The sequence below is a fragment of the Cervus elaphus genome, chromosome 15, assembly GCF_910594005.1.
Source record: "Cervus elaphus chromosome 15, mCerEla1.1, whole genome shotgun sequence".
Classification (NCBI taxonomy): domain Eukaryota; kingdom Metazoa; phylum Chordata; class Mammalia; order Artiodactyla; family Cervidae; genus Cervus; species Cervus elaphus.
The window spans coordinates 14,018,151-14,041,578 of record NC_057829.1 but is presented as its reverse complement, the minus strand read 5'-3'; the positions used below and the strand labels follow the sequence as shown (position 1 = coordinate 14,041,578).

General features: G+C 42.8%; 1 pseudogene; it reads left to right on the top strand.

The window, feature by feature from the left end:
• The first annotated feature begins 666 nt into the window (after positions 1–666).
• LOC122709208 lies at positions 667–9,174 on the top strand (annotated as a pseudogene).
• Positions 9,175–23,428: the final 14,254 nt, after the last annotated feature.

The window sequence follows — 23,428 nt, the reverse complement described above, 5'->3', positions numbered from 1 at the left end:
TCACTCACTGTAACTCTGTGGGTGTGGTATCTCTCAGAAGGAAGTCACCAGAGACTTCTTCTAACTCTGTTTGTCACCCAGTGAACTTTTATCTCACAATGGATGATTTCACACTGGACTTACTCTAAGCCAGCGTCTAGAATTTAAAAGCAGCTTTTATGAAGTTGTCTCCTTTGTGAAAATCACAAATATTCAAAATCTCAGGGTGAAAGAGGAACAGGCAGCATCAAGGTTTGCTCTTAACTCTCCCCCTTGGGATTAAGTGTGATTGGCTTTTATTTACAGTTTTTGCTACAACTTAGGTGCTTGATAATATATTTTAGACAAGGATTGATTGGAGTTGTATTGTTTTTGTAGTAATCTTTGTATTTTGTTATGATGTTATTCATTCAAAGTTTCAGTTCTCATAGTCTTTTTAGTTACATGTCATTCCTGAGAATTTTTATTCTTTTTTTTCTTGGTCTTGCCATGAGGCTTGTGGGATCTTAGTTCCCCAGTGAGGGATTGAACACAGGCCCTCGGTAGTGAAAGTTCAGAGTCCTACTCACTGGACTGCCAAGGAATTTCCAAGAATTTTTATCTGTAATTTTTTATTTTTATTTTATTTTTTATCTGTAATTTTTTAAACTTTTATTCTTAAGAATAAAAATCCCTGAGCTTTGTGGTATGCTCTCTAAAGGAAAGCACAAACAATTTAATTCTCTTTATCATCTGTATCATTTCTCTAACTTCGTCCCTGTGGGTTATGCTCTAACAGTGACCTGGAATTTTTGTCTTTGAGATGGAGGGATCTATTTATTTTCTACTACCATGTGGATCCTTTCAAACCCATGAGTGGGAGTTTCAAGGACTGGGTGGTATGGGATGGGAGCCCTGAGCACTGTGATGTCTCCATCCTTTGGAAGCTGCAGATTGATGATAATGGGACATACACCTGCCAGGTGAAGGACCCACCTGATGTTGATGGGGCAACAGGGGAGTTCTGGCTCACTGTTGTGTACACTGTATGCCTCTCTGAGCTCCACTTCCTGGCTCTGGCCGTTGGCTTTGCCTGTGCAGCAATGGTCATAATGATAATTGTGGTGATTCTCTTCCAGCATTTCCAGAAAAAATGATGGACTCATAAAGTGATGGAGTTAAAATCAAAAGAAGGAACACTCAACCAAGAAAAAAGGTCTCTTTTGAGAAAAAACTGACTAACATTCTTAGATGTAAACTGAAGGTTTCTTAGAACAAGAACCCTAAGATAAGTTAAAGTTAATGAAAGCTTCCCTTTGGCTCTTCCAGTTGTGACCTGTCTTCTAATCATCTCTGCAGTATACAACCACCTAGACAAGCAACATCCTCTAGAGCTAGCATAGGGCCCTTGAGCAGATACCACCAGACGCTCACACACACTCAGCCCTATTATTAAAGTTTTATTTTTTATTTTAATTTCAGAGTGCAAGGAGTTTTCAAAGGCTCACTAGCTTTTGCATTCTAAGAAGCTATATTTTTGTCCTTAAACACCAATTGCGGCTTATGACTTGTGTGTACATATATTTGAATCAAATGAGATAAAAGCCAGACTGGTTCCAAATAGGAAAACGAGTACATCAAGGCTGTATATTGTCACCCTGCTTATTTAACTTATATGCAGAGTACATCATGAGAAACGCTGGGCTGGATGAAGCACAAGCTGGAATCAAGAATGCAAGGAGAAATATCAATAACCTTAGATATGCAGATGACACCACCCTTATGGCAGAAAGAGAAGACCTAAAGAGCCTCTTAATGAAAGAGGAGAGTGGGAAAGTTGGCTTAAAGCTCAACATTCAGAAAACTAAGATCATGGCATCTGGTCCCATCACTTCATGGCAAATAGATGGGGAAACAGTGGAAACAGTGGCAGACTTTATTTTTTGGGGTTCTAAAACCACTGCAGATGGTGACTGCAGCCATGAAATTAAAAGACGCTTACTCCTTGGAAAGAAAGTTATGACCAACCTAGACAGCACATTAAAAAGCAAAGACATTACTTTGTCAACAAACGTCTGTCTAGTCAAAGCTATGGTTTTCCCAGTAGTCATGTGAGAGTTGGACTATAAAGAGAGCTGAGCACCAAAGAATTGATGCTTTTGAACTGTGGTGTTGGAGAAGACTCTTGAGAGTCCCTTGGACAGCAAGGAGATCCAACCAGTCCATCCTAAAGGAGATCAGTCCTGAGTGTTCATTGGAAGGACTGATGTTGAAGCTGAAACTGTAATACTTTGGCCACCAGATGTGAAGAGCTGACTCATTTGAAAAGACCCTGATGCTGGGGAAGATTGAGTGCAGGAGGAGAAGGGGACAACAGAGGATGAGATGGTTGGATGGCATCACCGACTCAATGGACAAGAGTTTGGGTAAACTCCAGGAGTTGGTGATGGACAGGGAGGCCTGGCGTGCTGTGGTTCATGGGGTCGCAAAGAGTCGGACATGACTGAGTGACTGAGCTGAACTGAACTGAACTGAACTGAGATAAAAGCCAACTTTAATAGTTTTCTTATAGCAGCATTCCTGCTACTAAAGTTAACATGTTTATTCTTTCCTTCTCATACTCTCAATTAAAAGGTGAGCTAATTTTCAAAAATAGAGTGTATTGGGAAATTAAAACAAAAACTAATATTTATTTTGTATTCCATAACTTATTAGAAACATTCAGCATTAAAGTGTTGGAGATTTTTTTTTTTTTTTTTTGGGGCTGAGCAGCTTGTAAAATCTTAGTTGCCTGACCAGGGATCAAATCATGCTCCCTGCAGTGCAAGCTCAGAATCCTAACCACTGGACCATGAGGGAAGTCCATTTCCACATTATAAAAAATTATATTTTATTCAGGTACATTTGATTTACAATGCTGTGTATCCTTTCCACTTTTAGTGTCATGAAATATCTCCAAGAATCCCTTCATGTGAAGTTTTTTGCTACTTCTTCCTGCAGGTCGAGTCTCCTGAACAGCAGCAGTGTCAACATTCTCCCATTCGGCAAATTCTTCTACAAATTCCATTTATACTCAATTTCAGTTTCACTCCTAGCATTTTCACTTATTTGCTGCACTTTCATCTTTGTTGGTCAGTTCTTCTTTTTTTTAGTTAGACTATTCTTTCTTTTTCTGTATTTTTGAAAATTTCCATAATAAAATTTCTAAATTTTTTAAAATAAGGATTGTGTTTTGATATTGTATTATAAAACATGAAAAAAATCTTTTTTAAATGAAGACTTCCAGGCAGAAGAATATAATTTTCTGATAGACCAGTAACTGGTAAATTAAGTAAAATCTTACGACAGTTACTTAGAAACTGATAAAAATCATTTTTAGAATATTGTACAAATTATTAAATGTTACTATCTCAATAAAAGGCCACTAAAAGTTGAAAGTTTAAGCCAAAAGCTGATCAAAGGACTATGGATCATCAGTGAAATTTGTTGCAGCCAATATGCTTGTTCCCTAATTTTATGTATAGGCCTACCTCATTTTATTGCACTTCATTTTATTATACTTTGCAGATATTGAGGTTGGGGGGGCACTTTTTGTTTTCACTTTTACAAAATGAAGGTTTATGGCAACTCTGGATTGAACAAGTCTGTTGGCACCATTTTTTTAACAACATTTGCTCCCTTTGTGTCTCTATGTCACATTCTGGTAATTCTCACAATATTTCAAACTCTCCACCAGCAAAAGGATTATGACTTGCTAAAGGCTCAGATGATGGTTGGCATTCTTTTACAATAAAAGGTTTTTCAATCAAGGTATGTACATTGGTTTTTCAGACAGTGTACAGCTAATATACTACAGCATGGTATGAACATAACTTTTACATGCACTGGAAAATAAAAATTTATGTAACTTGTTTTACTGTAATATTTGTTTTATTGTGGTTATTGAGAACCAAACCCAAATATATCTAAGGTATACCAGTGGAGTCTCTACTTCTCTAGAGGAATTTATCCATGTACAGTAGGTGACATTTGCATTCACACAAATGCTAGGTAATCAAGAGCTACTCAATAATCGAAAATTACTTTGGCCAGTGAGTCAAGTAGTTGTTCTTGGGCTGCTATTGCCTTAGTGGTAGAATTGGCAAGTTTGCCGTGAATAAGTGCTCTTCCAATGGAAGCAAATCCAGTCATGTATATTACCTCCTGGGAATTCGCATTTAAGGTGGCAATGTGGTTTAATGGAGAAGGCAAATGACAGGACCAATGGGAGAATTCAGATTTATTGTGAACGTCCATGGGGACAGTTAGAAATCCTAGTAAGCACTGGCTTTCAATCCACCAGCTGTACAAACATTCATAAACCCATCAAGAGGCCCATTCATTATAGAGATAAGAACAGGTGGTACACATAAGATTCCTGCTGGGTTTGATTATTATTAGTGCCATTAATTGGGATTATTCTATCTTGGCCCTTTCAAGCCAAGGGTCAATGGTGTCTGGTGAACAATTAGGGAGAAACCATCCTGTTCTATGGACTTTGTTCTCAAAGGCCATACAGAAGGGAGTTGTTTTGCCATGACAAGCACACCTAACCTACTGATAAGAACTATTAATATATAGGCAGAATAGGTATGATTAGCTGGATTGAGAGTTACAACACATGAGGTCAAAGCAAGGTACAGGAAAATCTGGCTGCAGAAGTTTGACTCGATGATAAATATCCAAAAGGGTGCAGCTACAACTAACTGTCACAGTGGAGATGGCTAAAGGGTCATGGCTGTCATAGATTAGGTTTTCTAATGACAGATCCAACAATCAAAACCACCCAAGTTCCTCTAGACCATGATCCTTTGAGGGCAGCATTTTGTTTGGGGGGGAGGGGGGAGGGGGATGGGTCTGTGCTGTGTGGCATGCGGGATTTTAGTTTTGTGAACAGGGATCAAACCTTTGCTCCCTACATTGGGAGTGCAAAGTCTTAACCACTGGAGTGCCAGGGAAGTCCCAGAAGGGCAGCATTTTTTGGTAGAAATATCAATGAGGTAACTTCTTTTGAAGAAGGAATTCATAGGGCCTGGACTCCATCTCAGGCCTGTCCGTGCTGATCCTGCTAGGCCGCCTCTCCTATGGACTCTGAACTCTGTGCTTAGCGCCTGTGGGAATGACAATGGAAGGATAAGACCCCCTCTGGGCAGGGGAATCTTGAAGATCACATCCAGGTTACTCATTGCCTAAGAGAAAACAGACACTAATCACCCCTGCCTCCGGACAGTATCTATCGGAATGTAACCACAGGCTTATCCATTATTAACTGGTTGGAATATAACCGTGGGCTTATTGATTATTAACTGTTTGAACACATAACACGTGAATGATGGGGTTATTGTGATTGTATTTACCCTTCCTTTGTAAGCCTCAAGGGATTTGGGCTGGTGGGTTTGGACACGTACACATGGGGTATGAAAGATTTTCACAAATGCTGGTCGGGGTCCTTGGCTAAGAGGAGACTCTGCCTTGGGCCCGCCGGTGTAATAAACTGCACTCCACTATCTGCATTGTCCTTCTGAGTGAGTTTGTTTCCCGGAAAGCACGGCTATAACATTTGGTGCATTGGCCGGGAAACTCCTCACTTTGAGGAGACAGGTCTCATTTGAGGCCACCTCGTGGCTTTGTAGCTTGAATCTCCTAGAGGGGGGAAGGCGCCTCGTCCCTCTGGAAGGATTCTGCTTCTCAACGCCAAGACCTTTCACGGCAGCAGGGGTACTGAGTGCTCAGGTGAGGAGGAACCCACCCAGCAGGGTGGAAGAGGGGGCCTGATCACCCCCCTGGGAGGGACTAGAAGGAGCGAGGACCCACAGGAGCCTGGAATAGGCAGGCGGCGATTGCTTGGTACACAGGTCGACGAGCGTGCTAGGGTTTAGGAAGGAAATTTGTGAAGGTCATTTAGGAGGTGTGTCCACGCCATCTCGGGGGAAATTATTACCAAGCGATCGCCAGGGGATTTTTAGGATAGGAAACTGGTCCTTGTATGCTCCTATTCTGCCCTCCCCCAGGAGGTGTCCTGTCTGCTGTGAAATTCTTGACCCCCTCGGAATTGTTAGGCTAGAAGGAGGGGAATACAGAAGTGAGTATGAATTGGCTTTTCTGGAGATGGCCTGGGACATGGGATATTTAACCCATCTGTGTTTTCAAGCCCACCAAGGCAGAACGGACTTTAAGGGAGAAACAGTCTTGGACCATGTGATGTTCTGGTTCAGCTGTGCTGACCCGCAGGTGAAGACACGCTGATCCCCCTTCTCCCTCTGGGATCTGGCAGGTAAGGCTCTTTTCACCCTAATTAGGAAGGAGGCAGAAGTGTCACTGAGTGGAAATATCAGAAGTACATAGGGTACTGAGAACTTTGTAGACAGAACGAAAAGGAAAAGTAGAAGAAGGTCTGAGAAGGTAAGCAAGGTGGAGGGGAAGTGAATCTAAGGCAACTGTATTGGAGTGCATGATTAAAAATTTAAAGAAGGGATCAGGAGGAGATTATGGGGTGAAGATGAAGCCTAACTGCCTCCACATACTCTGTGAGGTCGAATGGACCCCTATGGGAGCAGGATGGCCACCAGAGAACACTGTGAACTTAAAAATAGTGAAAGCAATCTGTACAGTAGTCACAGGAGAGCCAGGACACCTGGATCAATATCCATCTATTGACTCATGGCTAGGGTTAGCTTGAGACCCTCCTACTTGGCTGTATCCAGAAGGGAAAGGGAAAAATATTAATGGCACAAAAATTGACTGATGATAAAAAAGGAAATTCTGCAGGATTTGGACGGGGATGACCTGACCCCTCCCCCATGCTGGATAATGACACGCCTGCCTCCCAGTGCTTCACCAGGACCAGAGGCCGCCTTAATGCCCGATCCAGGGCCAGGTGAAATTTTGGCAACAACCACTGCTCCTCCGCCAGCTTTCACGGAGTTCGTAGAGCTGCCATTTGGGCAGGCTCCGATTCCGGTGACAGAAGCCTCTGGCCAACACTTCCAGGATCCGGCTCCAACCGAACCGTCCAAGCTATACCCGCCTCTCCTGGTGAGTACTGACAAGAAGGGGAGGGAGACGTTGTAATTAAGCAGAGGCTGGGCTCTGCCGGAGAGCCGGAGGGAACGAAAGAGAACAGACAAGAAACTTACAGTGCAAGCTGCTGCTCTGGGAAAGTCTATCTCGGGCCCTCCAGAAAACCTCATCTGCCCCAGGGACAGGACAGTCCTTCAACCGGTCCCAAGGGAGGCCCTGGGCCCGTTACAGCAAAACCAGTGTGCCCGGTACCAAGGTTTTGGCCACTGGAAGGATGAATGCCCTAAGGCAAGGAAGGAAGAGGAAGTTCCCGCAGTTGTGGGGCTTGCTAACTTGGAAATTAACTAGGGCTGCCAGGGCTCAGAGATATTAGGTCCCTGAGAGCCCATGGTAACCGTAAAAGTGGGGGACCAAAACATTGACTTCATGGTGGATACAGGAGCAGAACTGTCGGTAGTAACAAAACCTGTGGCACCACTCTCCAAAAAGACTACCAATGTAACTGGGGTATCGGGAGAAGAGACGTTTAAATCGTTTTGCCAGCCCAGAAAATGTCAGATGAGGGGTCACCAAGTGACATTCCTGAGTGCCCAGTACCCCTGTTGGGAGGAGACTTGCTCTCCAAACTAGGAGCACAGGTGACTTTCTCCCCTGAGGAGAGGCCCACCTTCTGGACGGACTCTATGACTTATTTGCCCTCTCTCTCAGTGCCAACCCAAGATGAGTGGAGGTTGCATGAGCCTCTGAAGGCAGAACCGGGTGGGCCGGAAGAGCATGAGAGAGCTAACTCAATTGTTCCCTGAGGTCTGGGTGGAAGACAACCCCCCCTCCCCCCAGGCTGGCTGAACATCACGCCCCAGTGATAATGGAATTCAAACCAGGCACCATCCCGGTTAGAGGGTGCCGGTACCCGCTATGGATGGAGGCCTGAACCGGCATATTGCCCCACATCAATAGATTGAAACAAGCAGGCATTCTAGTAGAGTGACAGTCGGCTTGGAATATGCCAATCCTGCCAGTCAAAACGGAAGGAGGACAGGACTATAGGCCTGTACAAGATCTCAGGCTAGTCAACCAGGCTACTGTGACTTTACACCCCACTGTTCCAAACCCCTATACCTTGCTTAGCCTCCTCCCGCCGAGGACTAAAGTTTACACTAGCCTAGATCTCAAGGATGCCTTCTTCTGCATACACCTTGCCCCAGCGTCACAGCCCATCATTGCCTTTGAATGGGATGATCCAGTCGGGAGCACCAGATAACAAAGGCTAACTCCACAGCCATCTTTGGGGAAGCCTTGGCTTCTGATCTGGATTCATTCCATCCGGAAGAGTATGGATGTCAGCTCCTACAATAGGGGGATGACCTGCTGCTGGCTGCCTGAGACCAAGGAAAAATGCTGGAAAGGGACAAGTGCACTGCTCTTACTGTTGATGGAAGCAGGTTACCGGGTGTTGAAGAAGAAGGCACAGATCTACAAAGAGGAGGTAAGGTATCTAGGGTTTGTTTTAAAGAAGGGCTCAAGGTTCCAGACCCTAATTGGGTCCTATATACTGATGGCACTAGCCTGATAAAACAGGGACAACAGCTGTCGGGTTAGCCAAAGCGGAAGGGGCCATCAAGACTGAAAAGAGATGGTGGGAATTGCCAAGTGGCAAATTATTGGTACCGGAGGAGCTGGCACACACTCTGGTAAGCCAAACACACCAAGTGGCCCACCTAGGCCATGCTGCCTGCTCACAGATTAATGCTGCCTCTCAGGTATTCAGACAAAAACCTCCGGGTATTCAGCTGAAAGGCACACTGCCCCTTGAACACCTGGGAGTGGACTTCACTGAAATGAAACCTCACCGACACTACCGTTACCTGCTGGTCATGGTATGTGCGTTCTTGAAATGGGTAAAAGCTTTTCCTACCTGGACTGAAAAAGCATCAGAAGTAGCCCAGTGCCTGCTTAGGGAAATGGTTCCCAGATTTGGATTTCCTACCAGGCAGTGGCCCAGCTTTTGTAGCTGATTTAGTACAAGTAAGCAAAACTTTAAACATCAAATGGAAACTGCACACTGGATATAGGCCCAGAGTTCTGAGATGGTGGAATGAACCAACCGGACACTTAAAGAGACTCTCCAAGTGGATCAGAGAGACTGACTGCTCCTGACTGAACTTGCTTCCGACGGCTCTGCTCAGACTCAGGATGACCCCACAGTCCCAAGGCTATTCTCCATACGAAATTGTGTATGGGAGGCCCCCTCCCACAATAAAACAGGTGTCAACAAATTTGCCTCAGGTAAGGGGGGATAGGATTTCACAGCAGATGGAACTGGGTAAGGTAATAAATCGGGTAAAAGTTACCTATCACCCCAATCAGTCTACTCAGTGGCCCGGTTCCGACTGGAAATATAATCCTGGAATCTGCTGGGTAGCCCCCAGTGGGACCCAGTGGCTCTGTGGGCTTAACTTATGGCCATGGTTACCAGTTGGCTGGGTGGGGCATTGCACATTAGGATTAAGCCTAGCCTACACCAGCCTCCAGTAAACCTGCCTTATCTGCATGCAAGATGGACATGATCCATGTTCCAATGGTATGACTATCTTGCTGCCTTGTTTGTACCCTCTGTAGGGACAACGGATATCATGGTTAAGGTAGAGGCCTTAACTAATTTCACTAAACAGGCCCTCTTAGACAGTACTAAAGCCACTAAGGCTAAATACCAGCACGAGACCGATAATCAACAAGTACCGTAAGGGAAAGTTGAAAAGAACTTTGAAGAGAGAGTTCAAGAGGGCGTGAAACCGTTAACGAAGAACAGATTCAGATGAAGAAGGCAGTAATTCAAAATAGGATGGCATTAGACATACTCACAGCAGCCCAAGGAGGGACTTGCGCCATAATTAAAGTCGAATATATGCAATGAAAATATTCCCTTCTGGACTTAAGTCCTCTCCTGGGTAAAGTGAGACTGGTGGAAAACCACTGTAACTGTTGTTATAGTAATCTTGATCATACTGCTTTGTGGGCCCTGCTTCCTACAATGCCTTGTGAATTTTGTAACCCAGAGGTTGATAGCATTCTCTCATGTGGGTGGCAGGAGGGCTAAGGTACAATATATCTCAATAAATGATGCTCGTTATGGAAACTAAGAGCATCAAGAGGGGGGAATGAAGAAGGAATTCATAGGGCCTGGACTCCATCTCAGGCCTGTCCGTGCTGATCCTGCTAGGCCGCCTCTCCTATGGACTCTGAACTCTGTGCTTAGCGCCTGTGGGAATGACAATGGAAGGATAAGACCCCCTCTGGGCAGGGGAATCTTGAAGATCACATCCAGGTTACTCATTGCCTAAGAGAAAACAGACACTAATCACCCCTGCCTCCGGACAGTATCTATCGGAATGTAACCACAGGCTTATCCATTATTAACTGGTTGGAATATAACCGTGGGCTTATTGATTATTAACTGTTTGAACACATAACACGTGAATGATGGGGTTATTGTGATTGTATTTACCCTTCCTTTGTAAGCCTCAAGGGATTTGGGCTGGTGGGTTTGGACACGTACACATGGGGTATGAAAGATTTTCACAAATGCTGGTCGGGGTCCTTGGCTAAGAGGAGACTCTGCCTTGGGCCCGCCGGTGTAATAAACTGCACTCCACTATATGCATTGTCCTTCTGAGTGAGTTTGTTTCCCGGAAAGCATGGCTATAACACTTTTAGATTCTAAAGAGTCAAGCTTAGCACGCCCCAGAACTTTAATAATAGGCAAAGTAACAAGTAAGAATATGGCATTTAATAATTCTTGAACAAAAAGGCTGTTTTTACTTTGATCTCTACTGGAAGTAAGAAAGCCATGTTGTTTCCATAACGTTCCAAAATCATGAGTCATGCCAAAGACAAAGCTACTATCAGTGTAAATGTTGTCGATTTTGCCCTTGACTAGGTTATAGACCCAAGTGAGTACATATATTTGGCTTATTGGGCCAAAGTAGCCCAAGGCAAAAGTGTCATTTCGGTTTCTTAAAGAAGAATGGACATTGCATATCCAGCACAATAGTTATCATGTTCATCTTTCAACGAAAAACCATCAGTGAACCGTAAGAGGTCAATATTATCTAAGGGCATTTCCTGTAAGCAGTCATGGCAGTGTGGGTGAGGTGCGTGAGGGGCATAGTTCATCTGTGAGAGAAGAGTAGCAGGGCTAAAGTTATTACACTGGGCAAGAATGATTTATGGGGCAGTTTGTTAACACGAGAATTTCATAGAAAGTGAGGTGGCTTACTGCAATATGTTGATTATGATAAAGGTTAAGAATTTCATCAGCATGTGGCACAAAATGGTTAAAGAAGATCCCATGACTATTCTTCAGTGATTTTTACAAGAAGGGCAGTTGCAGGTACAGCTCTGAGGTGGGGGTTTAGATGTATCCCAGGCTCCAGGTTCTCGTTGTTGACTGTAATACACTATGGGTCAGTCGTGATCCACATACTTTTGAGTGAGTACCCCAAGGGCATTCCCTTCTTTTTCATGTACAAAAAGAAAAGGAATTGATAATTGGGGTGTTCAAGGGCAGGAGTGGTTATAAAACTTTCCTTTAAGATTGTAAAAGTCAAAAAAAAAAAAAAATTGTAAAAGTCATGTCACCTGAATATTCCAAGGTGATAAGAGATTTATTAGTTTTTAACAAGATTGTAAGTGTTGGACCATTGGGGAAGTTTAAGGGATCTGGTTGAGAAAATAGCCTGCCAATCCAAGAAAACTTTGCAGCTTGCATTTGGTTTGGGGCTTTGGGAAGTTCAAGATGCTATGAAGTCTGTCTGATCTAGGTGCAGTCCTTGTTTCTGAGAACAGATGTGCTAAATATCAAACTTGAATTTGAACAAATTGCAATTTTTCCTTACAGACTTTATGCTCCTTTTTGGCTAGATGTTTGAGTAAATGGAGACTCTCTTCTTGTGAGGAGGCTTAGGAAGGGGAGCAGAGACTAAGTCATCCACACATTCTATTAAAGTGGAGCCTCCAGGGATTTCCCTGGTGGTCCAGTGGCTAAGACTGCACTCCCCATGTAGGGGGCCTGGGTTTGATCCTTGGTCAGTGAACTAAATCCCACATGCCACAACTAAGACTCAGTGCAGTCAAATAAATAACTTTTTCAAGATGGAGCTTCCAGAGAACTGGATGTCTTCTAGATCAGCCTTCAAAGTTTATGAGGGGAATTTCCTAGTTTCCCAGTGATTAGAATCCTGTGCTTCCACTGCAGCGGGTATGGGTTCAATCCCTGGTCAGGGAGCTAGAGTGCCACAAGACGAGAGGCCATAAATAAATAAAGTTTGTGAGAAATAAGAAGGGCTGAGGTAAAAAAAAAAGGGGGGGGGGGCGGAGGTGACTGCAGTCATTCAATTAGAAGATGCTTGCTCCTTGGAAGAAAAGATATGACAAATCTAGACAGTGTATTAAAATACATCACTTTGCTGACAAAGGTCTGTATAGTCTAACTGGTGCAGGGGATAATGAGGCCCTGGGCCTTTGTTATTGGCTTAATGCCTTGAAAGGCCTCTTTATTTATAGGGTATTGATTAATCCTGAGAGAAGTTTTGAGGGTCATACTTGGATCTTAATAGGAGGTGCACATGGGTATTTCAGATATCAGTTGAGGATTTTGCCCATAAGGAGAAAGTGAAAGTGTCAGTCGCTCATTCATGTCCGACTCTTTGCAACTCCCTGGACTATTGCCTGTCAGGCTTCTCTGCTCATGGGACTCTCCAGGCAAGAATACTGGAGTGGGTTGCCATTCCCTTCTCCCGGGGATCTTCCTGACCCAGGGACTGACCCCGGGTCTCTTGCATTGCAGGCAGATTCTTTACCATCTGAGCCACAGGGAAGAGTGGTAGCTAATCCAATAGGGACAAATGATCAGTGCTCTCAGAATTAGCTCTAGTGCCATTAGAGATGGAGAAATTACAAGATGCTGAAGGGCCATTTGATTTACCTACTTGGCTATTTTGGTTGCTACTGTCAGGTTCAAGAATTATTTCCCCCTTTTGGGAGAAATAAATTCCAATGATTATTTTTCTAATGTATTTTGGCTCAATAAATAAATAGAAGTGGAGGAAGTAAGGAGAAAAGGGTAAGTATCTCTTAGAGAGCCTAAGCAAAAGGGGACAAGTTTAGCCATAAACTGTTGAGGTTTACTAGACATCCCCACCACTTGAATCATTTTAGTATTCTGAGGCAAGAGCTTTTTAATGGTAGTGGGGCTGAGCACCAAGAGTGTACCTCTTACAAAAAGGACAAAAACAGATTTGTTTCCAGTCTAATGAGTAGTTTCTTCAAGTTGATTAAGAGAAAGGATTGGGGAAATTCTCTGTAGTTCCTCACAGTCCTGGACATTAGGAGGACATTAGTAAGGCTGGTTAGAGAACTAAACATGCTTAGAGTACTTAAGCCCTTGTAGAAATTTTTCTTCCAAAATTCTAGCTTTTAGAAATTATGATGGAGACTAGGAAGGTTTTGGATTTGTTTAAAGGCTTCCTTTTTTGGAGTTAAAAATTAAGAATGTTAGTGGTCTTCATTTTAGTTGCATCATTGAGGGTATGGGTGAGTTGGACATAATTTTCCATTATATTCTGGTCTGGCTAACTAGAAGAGAGATCTCAGTTCAGCCTGTTACTGTACATAGATCAAAGGCAACTTGATTGGATTCAGCATTCAAAGGAAGACCAAAATTTTCCTTAAGGATAATTTGGGGGAATTCCCTGGTGGTCCAGTGTTAAGACTCAGCGCTTTCATTTCGAGGGCCCAGGTTCAATCCCAGGTCAGGGAAGAAAGATTCTGCAAGTTTCATGCCATGTTAAAAAAAAGAAAACAATGGAGCTGTCTTTACTTGCATGAGCTAATCAGGTTTCTGGATACAGGCATGAATCCTATTCCAATCAACTGACTTCAGAAACGCCCAGATTTGCCAAATGGGTTACTTGGTGATTCCATTATTCTGAGTGTATAATAAGACAACAAGGGTTTCTTTGTCTCCAGGATGTAATTCCAAAGACTTACAGTGAACCATTTTGGATTCGTGATCTCTGAAGATGGTGATTTAGGACCAGACACCAGACTTGATCACTTAGAGCTTTTGTGTGGCAGAAATTTTATTACACTGAAAACGGACTGAGAAAGCTTCTGACATAGACATCAGAAGGGGGACAGATAATGGTCCACTCACCAGTCTTATCAAGGCCTTATATACTTTTACCAGACCCACTTCCACAACATACATCTTAAATTAAGTTCAGTTCAGTTCAGTTCAGTCGCTGAGTCATGTCCAAATCTTTGTGACCCCATGGAATGCAGCACACCAGGCCTCCCTGTCCATCACCAACTCCTGGAGTTTACCCAAACTCTTGTCCATTGAGTCGGTGATGCCACCCAACCATCTCATCCTCTGTCATCCCCTTCTCCTCCCACCTTCAATCTTTCCCAGCATCAGGGTCTTTTCAAATAAGTCAGCTCTTCGCATCAGGTGGCCAAAGTATTGGAGTTTCAGCTTCAACATCAGTCCTTCCAATGAACACCCAGGACTGATCTCCTTTAGGGTGGACTGGTTGGATTTCCTTGCTGTCCAGGGTACTTTCAAGAGTCTCCTCCAACACCACAGTTCAAAAGCATTAGTTCTTTGGTGCTCAGCTTTCTTTATAGTCCAACTTTTACATCCACACATGACTACTGGAAAAACCACAGCCTTGACTAGATGGACCTCTGTTGACAAAGTAATGTCTCTGCTTTTTTAACATGCTGTCTAGGTTGGTCATAACTTTCCTTCCAAGGAGTAAGCGTCTTTTAATTTCAAGGCTGCAGTCACCATCTGCAGTGACTTTGGAGCCCAAGAAAATAAAGTCTGCCACTGTTTCTCCATCAATTTGCCATGAAGTGTTGGGACCAGATGCCATGATCTTAGTTTTCTGAATGTTGAGTTTTAAGCTGACTTTGTCACTCTCCTCTTTCATTTTCATCAGCAAGTTCTTTAGTTCTTAGCTTTATGCCATAAGGGTGGTGTCATCTGCATATCTGAGGTTATTGATATTTCTCCTGGCAATCTTGATTCCAGCTTCTGCTTCATCCAGCCCAGCGTTTCTCATGATGTACTCTGCATAGAAGTTAAATAAGCAGGGTGACAAAATACAGCCCTGATGTTCTCATGTTCCTATTTGGAACTAGTCTGTTGTTCCATGTCCAGTTCTAACTGTTGTTTCCTGACCTGCATGCAGATTTCTCAAGAGGCAAGTCAGGTGGTCTGGTATTCCCACCTCTTGAAGAATTTTCCAGTTTATTGTAATCCACACTGTCAAAAGCTTTGGCATAGTCAATAAAGCAGAAGTAGATGTTTTTCTGGAGCTCTCTTGCTTTTTCGATGATCCAGTGGATGTTGGAAACTTGATCTTTGGTTCTTCTGCCTTTTCTAAAACCAGCTTGAACATCTGGAAGCTCACGGTTCACATATTGAAGCTTGGCTTGGAGAATTTTGAGCATTACTTTACTAGTGTGTGAGATGATTACAATTGTGCAGTAGTTTGAGCATTCTTTGGCATTGCCTTTCTTTGGGATGGGAATGAAAACTGACCTTTTCCAGTCCTGTGGCCACTGCTGAGTTTTCCCAATTTGCTGGCATATTGAGTGCAGCACTTTCACAGCATCATCTTTTAGGATTTGAAATAGCTCAACTGGAATTCTATCACCTCCACTAGCTTTGTTCATAGTGATGCTTCCTAAGGCCCACTTGACTTTGAATTTCAAGATGTCTGGCTCTAGGTGAGTGATCACACCATCATGATTATCTGGGTCGTGAAGATCTTTTTTGTACAGTTCTTCTGTGTATTGTTGCCACCTCTTCTTAATATCTTCTGCTTCTGTTAGGTCCATACCATTTCTGTCCTATATTGTGCCCATCTTTGCATGAAATGTTCCCTTGGTATCTCTAATTTTCTTGAAGAGATCTCTAGTCTTTCCCATTCTATTGTTTTTCTCTATTTCTTTGCATTGATCACGGAGGAAGGCTTTCTTATCTCTCCTTGCTATTCTTTGGAACTCTGCATTCAAATGGGTATATCTTTCCTTTTCTCCTTTGCTTTTTGCTTCTCTTCTTTTCTCAGCTATTTGTAAGGCCTCCTCAGACAGCCATTTTGCTTTTTTGCATTTCTTTTTCTTGGGGATGGTCTTGCTCCCTGTCTCCTGTACAATGTCACAAACCTTAGGGGGACAGGTTTTAATAAATTCAGGAGAGGAGCAGAAATGGAGAAGTTCAGAGAAAAAGGAAAATTCAGTGACAGGATGAGAATCAGGAAGTTGAGGGAATAGAGGAGATGGGGACAGTACAGAAGAGAAAAAGGAAGCTGGCTGCAGAGACAGAGTGGGGAACAGGGAAAAGAAGTCCAAGAAGCTTTTTTGGTCTTCTTTTTTTTTTTCACCTTGGTTAATTTAGAAATGGTATTTTGTAAAGGGGCAATTTTAGAATCTTGGATACATTTGAAAGTCTCCATGTACAAATTAAAATAGTTATCCCATCAATCTGTTTAATTTTAATTTAATCAATTAGTTTTTTTAGCCACAGCACTCAGCATGAAGAAATTCCCTCCCTAGGGATTGAACCCATGCTCCATGCATTGAAAGTGTAGAGTCTTAAGCAGTGGACCACCAAGGAAGTCCCACTCTGTTTAATTTTAGAGCCACAGTCTTTTAATTTGGTTCTGAGAAAAACCTGTTTGGGGAGGTCAGAAATTTCTCTTAATGGCCACTGAAGTTCTAAATTATCTTTGATCTATTAAGTTAAGATTGTGCATGAGGAGGGACCGTAGTTTTTTTTAAGATAAAATGGGCCAGGGGCCCTGAAAGTACCCTCCTGAGAGAATTTAGGGGATTACATCATACATACATCAAAATCAGAGGCTCAGAAACCAATGAGTGCTCACCAAAAGGAAGATATCTTTAAGAAAACAGATCCCAAGTAAAGTTGGAAAGCTCAGCCAAAAGAAGGAAACTTGAATCTGAGAGGAGACTTACTGAACCAAAAGGGAGATAATAACTTATTAAATTGAAGAGCACAAGGGGCTCAAGTGAATACCACATACTGATCTGGGGGCGTTAAATCCTCAGGGTTTCATTACCTTCAGATCCCACTTCTGACACCATGATATGTCAATTTTTTTCAAAGAAAAAGGTAAGCAATTTAGCCAGCAAAATCAAGTTAAATCAGGAATAGCAAATGAATTACAATTCAGGACAATCAAACTATGGGGAACCAAAGGCAAGTCTGGAGAACAAAAGAGGAGAGTGTTTTTTATAGAAGGAAGGAGGGAGCTGGGAGAAGTTGGGGTTATTTTATTTATTTTGGGGGAGGTATTTTAAAAGTTCATTGGAGGAAAATGAGAGTTCAAAGTGGTGGTGGCTTCTCATTGGCTGCAGGCAATCAGTGTGGTAGCACTGGCTACAGATGAGGGCAGCTTACTGTTGCTAGGTACCTGTGGCTTGCTGTTGCAAGGCTGAGAGGAAGTCTTCCTTCTTTCTTCCTGCTGTATTATACACACTGAGATGAGTAATGTTTGTGAGAGCTTTCTCTTTGTGGCTTCCCAACTCCAGATGTTTCCTTAAAACATTTTCACAGAGTGTATATATGTCAGTATAGATATATTTGTTAGTCATAGGCATTAAAGATTACAAGGTAGATGACTTATAGTCTTTATTAGCATTTCCCCACACACACCCTCTCCTATGAAATGGTTTTTCAGGAAAAAAAAAATGTAACATTTCCTTTCATGAGATTGTTCCTCAGATTCTGTTTTTAGCCAATGAAATTAGACAGTTGAGACCTGTAAGGGCAAAGAGAGATAACTTGTTTCAGGATTGCAGCCAGATGCCTGAAAGTGAATTTGCTATAGTGAGGCCCCAGAAGCTTGGAGAAAACTTAGAGAAAGGATGAAGGGCTGGAATAATAGAAATAGGCAGCTGTCCCAATATTCAGAAGAGAGGGAGAGTGGAGGAAACCATTGTTAACACTTTTAGCTACATCCTTCTGGAACATATTTTTTTTTTTGGCTGCGTTGGTTCTTCATTGTGGCACAAAGGCTTGTCTAGCTGCTTAGGTGCCCTGGGGACTGTGGGATCTTAGTTTCCCAACCACGGAACAAGCATGCTTTGGAAAGCGGATTCTTAACCACTGGACCACCAAGGAAATGTCATAGAACTTCTTAATGTATATAAATATATTTTATTTTATTTTTTTTTTATAAATATATCTTAATCACAACACCAGAATATATCATTTGAGGAAAGTATATACTGGACTGCTTTAAAAAAAAAAAAAAAAGAATCCCAAGTATCACATGTCAGGAAGACAGCATAGTTAACTGCCTGTCAGATCAGGTCATTTATATTTCCCACATATGATAAGAAGGAACACTAAGAACTCAGCCATGTCACAAAGTACCAATATATTATTATATAAGTACAACTAAAAATTCCTTTATCTGTCAAGGTTCAAAGAGAAGAACAGAACCATCAAGAAACGTGCATATATAATTTGTAAGAGGGATTTGACAGCTATGCCACTGTGGGAGCTGGTTAAGCAGTCTCTGTCAGGAAGGGAAGATGGATGTAAAGAGGGGGATAGCAAGAACAAGCTGGAAGTCACATATCCAAGCTGGAGTTGAAATTCACTTCAGTTCTCTTTATGTTTCTTGCCTCTGACCTTGGAAGTGTGGGTGTTCAGTAGAAGACCCTTTATTGCCATGCTAAACTCATACCTGGCCCAGGAGTCAGTGAAGTTAAGGAAGATCTGGTAGGGGGATGGTCTAGTGGCTAAGACTACTCACTTTCCAATGCAGGGTGCCTGGGTTCTTCAATCCCAGGGTTTGAATCCTATTTGCTGCAACTAAGAGCTTGCAAGCCACAACTAAAGAAAAAAAAAGAAAATCCCACATGCTGCAATGAAGATTGAAGGTCCTATGTCCACAACTAAGACCTGGCACAGTCAAATAAATAAATATTAAGAGAGAGAGAAAAAAGAAGATGCAGGGGAAATGGAGCAGCTGCAAGGCCAGCCACTGCCACCCACCAAGGAAGATAAGCTATGGCAGGTTCCACCCCCAGATCTCACAGAAGAATCTTATAGTCCCTTAGTCATTCAGAAAGACTCAGGAAAGGGAATTCTGGGCAATGTTTTGCTTAGAAGGTTGCTACTAAGAAGCATAAAATCACCCCCCTAGTTTCTTTATAGCACCCCATGTGGCCTGCCTCTTGGGATGCTCTGACAAGAGCAAGAGTTTAGGTAGCTTTAATGATTCCTGATGTGAGGCTGTCTGTGATGCAGAAAAGTTTTGGTTTCTCCTTATACATAAGAGGAGTAAGTCCTATCCTTTCCTTCTCTGTTTTTTTTCCCCCACCTTTGTCTCTCATTACCACCTATACACCAAACCACTTTAACTGACTCTTAACTTATAAACTCTAATCCCCCTTTTTTGTCTGTTGTAGTTCAGAAACTTTCAAAGTCAACATTGTTAAGCACTCCTATTATGAGGATAAAGATCTCAAATTTATTCTAATTTTCCAGGATAAAACTGGGGACTCATTTTTAATAAATGAAATGGTCAAAATGAAAATGTTAGGACACATTGCTGCTTAATAAATCCCAAGTGATAGAGAACTTCTGACAAAAACATAGGTAATGAAAATGCTTAGGGACGTTCCTGGTGGTCCAGTGGCTAAGGCTTTGCACTCTCCCAATGCAGGGGGCCCAGATTCCATTCCTGGTCAGGGAACTAGATTCCACACACCACAGCTAAGATCGAGGGCAGCCAAGTAAATAATTTTTTTTTTTTTTAAGAGAAAGAAAATTCTTAGCATGTAGTGAGCTCTCAAAAGGAGGACTGCAACCCATATGGCCTGGGCCCACACTTCTGTCTTGTCACTTCTTTGCCATATGAATTGAGGCTCAAAAATCACTGGCCAACCCTGGCCTCCGAGCTCACTGGACCATGGGGAGCACAAACTCTGCTATGAAGAACCAGAGACAGGAGTCTGCACCCCAGAAGCAGCTAGTATGGATGCACGGAACTTACTGCCAGGCTCCTTTCCACTTATCTAGTCATGATAGTTTTGAACTAGAAGCTGCAGTGGGAAGGAATTGTTTTAGCCATATTATCTCAGCTCGGGTATCACCAAGTCAGATGCAGATCAAGAGAGAAAAACCGGAAAGAATTTTACAGTGTTTTGTACTCACAGCTCCTGGGGGAGAACACAGCATGCCAACCAGGGCTACTTAGGGGAAGCACTAGGTCAGTCACACTGAAGAGCAAAGGGGAAGTGTGGGCAAGGACTTTTATTGTGGTTTTGTGGGAAGGAAAAGAGAGCAAACGGGTGTGGGGTTGGCTAATTTGAATAATTTCAGCAGGTTCTTAGGCACAGGGACTGTCCCTCCTCTGATATCTGGCCCCAGGGCAATTAGGGTGAGCATATGTTGGTCCCAGAGTGTGAGGGCCTGATAAGAGTGGTGTTTGGTGATACGGACTTAATCCGCTGTTTAAGAAGAGGAACTGACTAACTTCTAGCTAGGACCTCCAAACTGGATCAAGATGGCACACACCTACCCACCCAGAATGGGCTTCCCAGGTGGCTCAGTGGTAAAGAATGTGCCTGCCAATGAAGGAGACAAAAGGAGACTCGGATTTGATCCCTGGGTTGGGAAAATCCCCTGGAGAAATGGAGAAATGGCAATTCACTCCAGTATTCTTGCCTGGAGAATCCAATGGACAGAGGAGCCTGGCTGGCAACAGTCCAGAGGGTCGAAAAAAGTCAAACAGGTCTGAGCATGCACACCCACACAAACTATACTATAGCAAGCAATATTCTTAAAAAAATTTTTTTATGCAAATGGAATACATATTTTGTTACCTTTCTGCTTTCAAAGCTTCAATATTCCTGACTGACTGTATGTACATATTATCTTCAATTTTTTTCTCAAATTTTGAAATATGTCATCATCCAAAAATTGTATTCTAGTAATTGCTTTTTAGAGTAATTACTTTTAGAAAGCATCTCAGACACTGGTTTTTCTGTAATTTTTGGTGCAAAAAACAATGAAAGGAAGTAGTATGCCAAAATCTCTTAGATTTTTACAATACCTGTAATTTTCTGTATGTTTTAAATATTCCATAATTTCTGAAAAGTGGAGGTTACTGAGAGAGAAAGAGAAAAGCTGCAAGCTGCCCTATATCCAGCAAATTTTTTTTCTAGTTATATTGAGATCTAATTGGCAGATAATAGCACATCTTGACGCAGATGAGGTTTCCTCACTCCCGAGGCCCCACAGAAGTGAAAGAGTCTAACTGTACATATCTTAGGGTGGGGAAAAGACCATGGAGGCTAACGGGTGACAACACAGAATGGTGACAGAACTAGGCCCAGCTTAAGTCAGGCTTTGTTGATGACCAGGCCTGCTGTGGAAATAAAGTAAGGGCAGCCACACAGCACTGCCTAGGACCACACAACCCCACTGCAGTCTCTGGCGAGACAAAAAAACCAATTCAAGCAAGTAACCATCAAGCTCATGGGGTGCCATAACCCCTATTTTACTATTTAACACAAAGTGCTGTTTGAAAGAACTGTAAACTATCCCCAAAGAACTGCAAATAACCTAGGGATCCAGTCTTCTGTGGTGGTACTGCCACTTCAAAGATGCATTTTTTCCTATGTTGGTCAAAAAAATTAACCAGACAAGGCTGTGACCGCTGAGCATGCTGGTGTCCCACCTGGGTTATCTCATCCTTCATCTCTGGCTACTACAGCACCTGGCCTCAATGAGAAACATTCCATTTGGACTGGACCTATACTGTGGCTGGGCAGTTCAATACTTTATTTCATTCTTTCCTTCCTTCACATGGGAAAGGGAGGCAGAGTAGGCGCTTGGGAGCTAACCCAGAAAGACCTATCTCTCACTGGCTTGAGAGTGCAGTACTTAAAAGACGGCAGACTCTGAAACCAGAGTGTCTTAGCGCTGCACTCTGAAACCAGAGTGCCTTAGCACAATGCCCAGACCTGCTATCTACAAGCCAAGTAATTTTAGGAAAGTCACCTAACAATTCTATACCTCAGTTTCCTTCTACTAAGTAGTTACAGTAACATCTTGGTGGGTTGCTATGATGCTTAAATGAGATTAAGTACTCAAAACAGTGGAAAGCACAGTGCGGGTGCAATACATGCTTGCAAAGACTCTTCAGCCATGTCTGACTGTTTGTGATCCTATGGACTGTAGCCCACCAGCCAGGCTTCTCTGTCCATGGGATTCTCCAGGCAAGAGTAATGGAGTGGGTTGCCATGCCCTCCTCCACGGGATCTTCCTGACCCAGGGATCAAACCCTTGTCTCAGGCATCTAACTCCATTGACAGGTGGGTTCCTCACCACTATCCCCACCTGCGAAGCCCAAAGATGCAATACAGGTTCACTGTTGTTATCACCACTGCCATTTGACAGATAATGTGATTGTAAGAACCTTCTCTGAATCTCTGTGATCCTACCTATACAGATGCTCTCCTGGGAAAGAAGGGGTGAGAGGTGTAAAGTTTAATGGGTAAAGTGTTCTTTCAAGGGGTACCAACTGGGAAATTCTAGACAAAACTCTATACTATTTGCTAGTGGTTTCCAGACATGAGCTTATTTTTAAAATTCAAAATAAAATACTTATTAAAAGGTATTAAATTTGTGATAATAATCTACTTACATAAACAACAGGAAGTAAACAGGCAGGTCTATCTGTAAGAGGATACGTCTTTGGGTGATTTTCATTTGTGGTGAATTCAACTGTTTGTAAATCAGATGGTAGAGGTGCACTTGTGCAGACACTCTCAAGAATCAAAAAAGATGTCTTTTGATTTCAGAGCCTGGGTGAAACACTTTTGTGGACACAGATGTGAAAAGAAAAGGTGGAGGCCTCTAAGGCCCCACAGCTGAGGAGGTAGTCCATGTAGACTAGCTGTGGGCAAGCATCTTCCAGTTAGTGAGATGAGATGTACATCTGTTGAAAAGGTCTGGGATCTGTGGCACCAGTCTGAGCTTTCTGTGGAAGAAAATCCACACATGACTGTGCTGGTGCTCACCTGCAAAAGATTTCATAGTGGACACCTGCGATGACTCCCGAGGAGCAGGGGAGGCTCAGTATCAGGCCAAGGCCCCAGTCTTTCATTTACAGAAGGCCTCTAAGATTACTGCATCATGGATGAATGCTGGAGAACTGTCAAACTTGATGAGGGGATCAGAAAGCCCCATGACTCAGAGGCCTGCTTAGTGCTTTGTAGGAACATGTCTTATTGGACCTGATTTCAGTCTCTAAATTCTGAAGCTTTTTTTTTGTATAATTTGAATATTTGCCTCAGATTA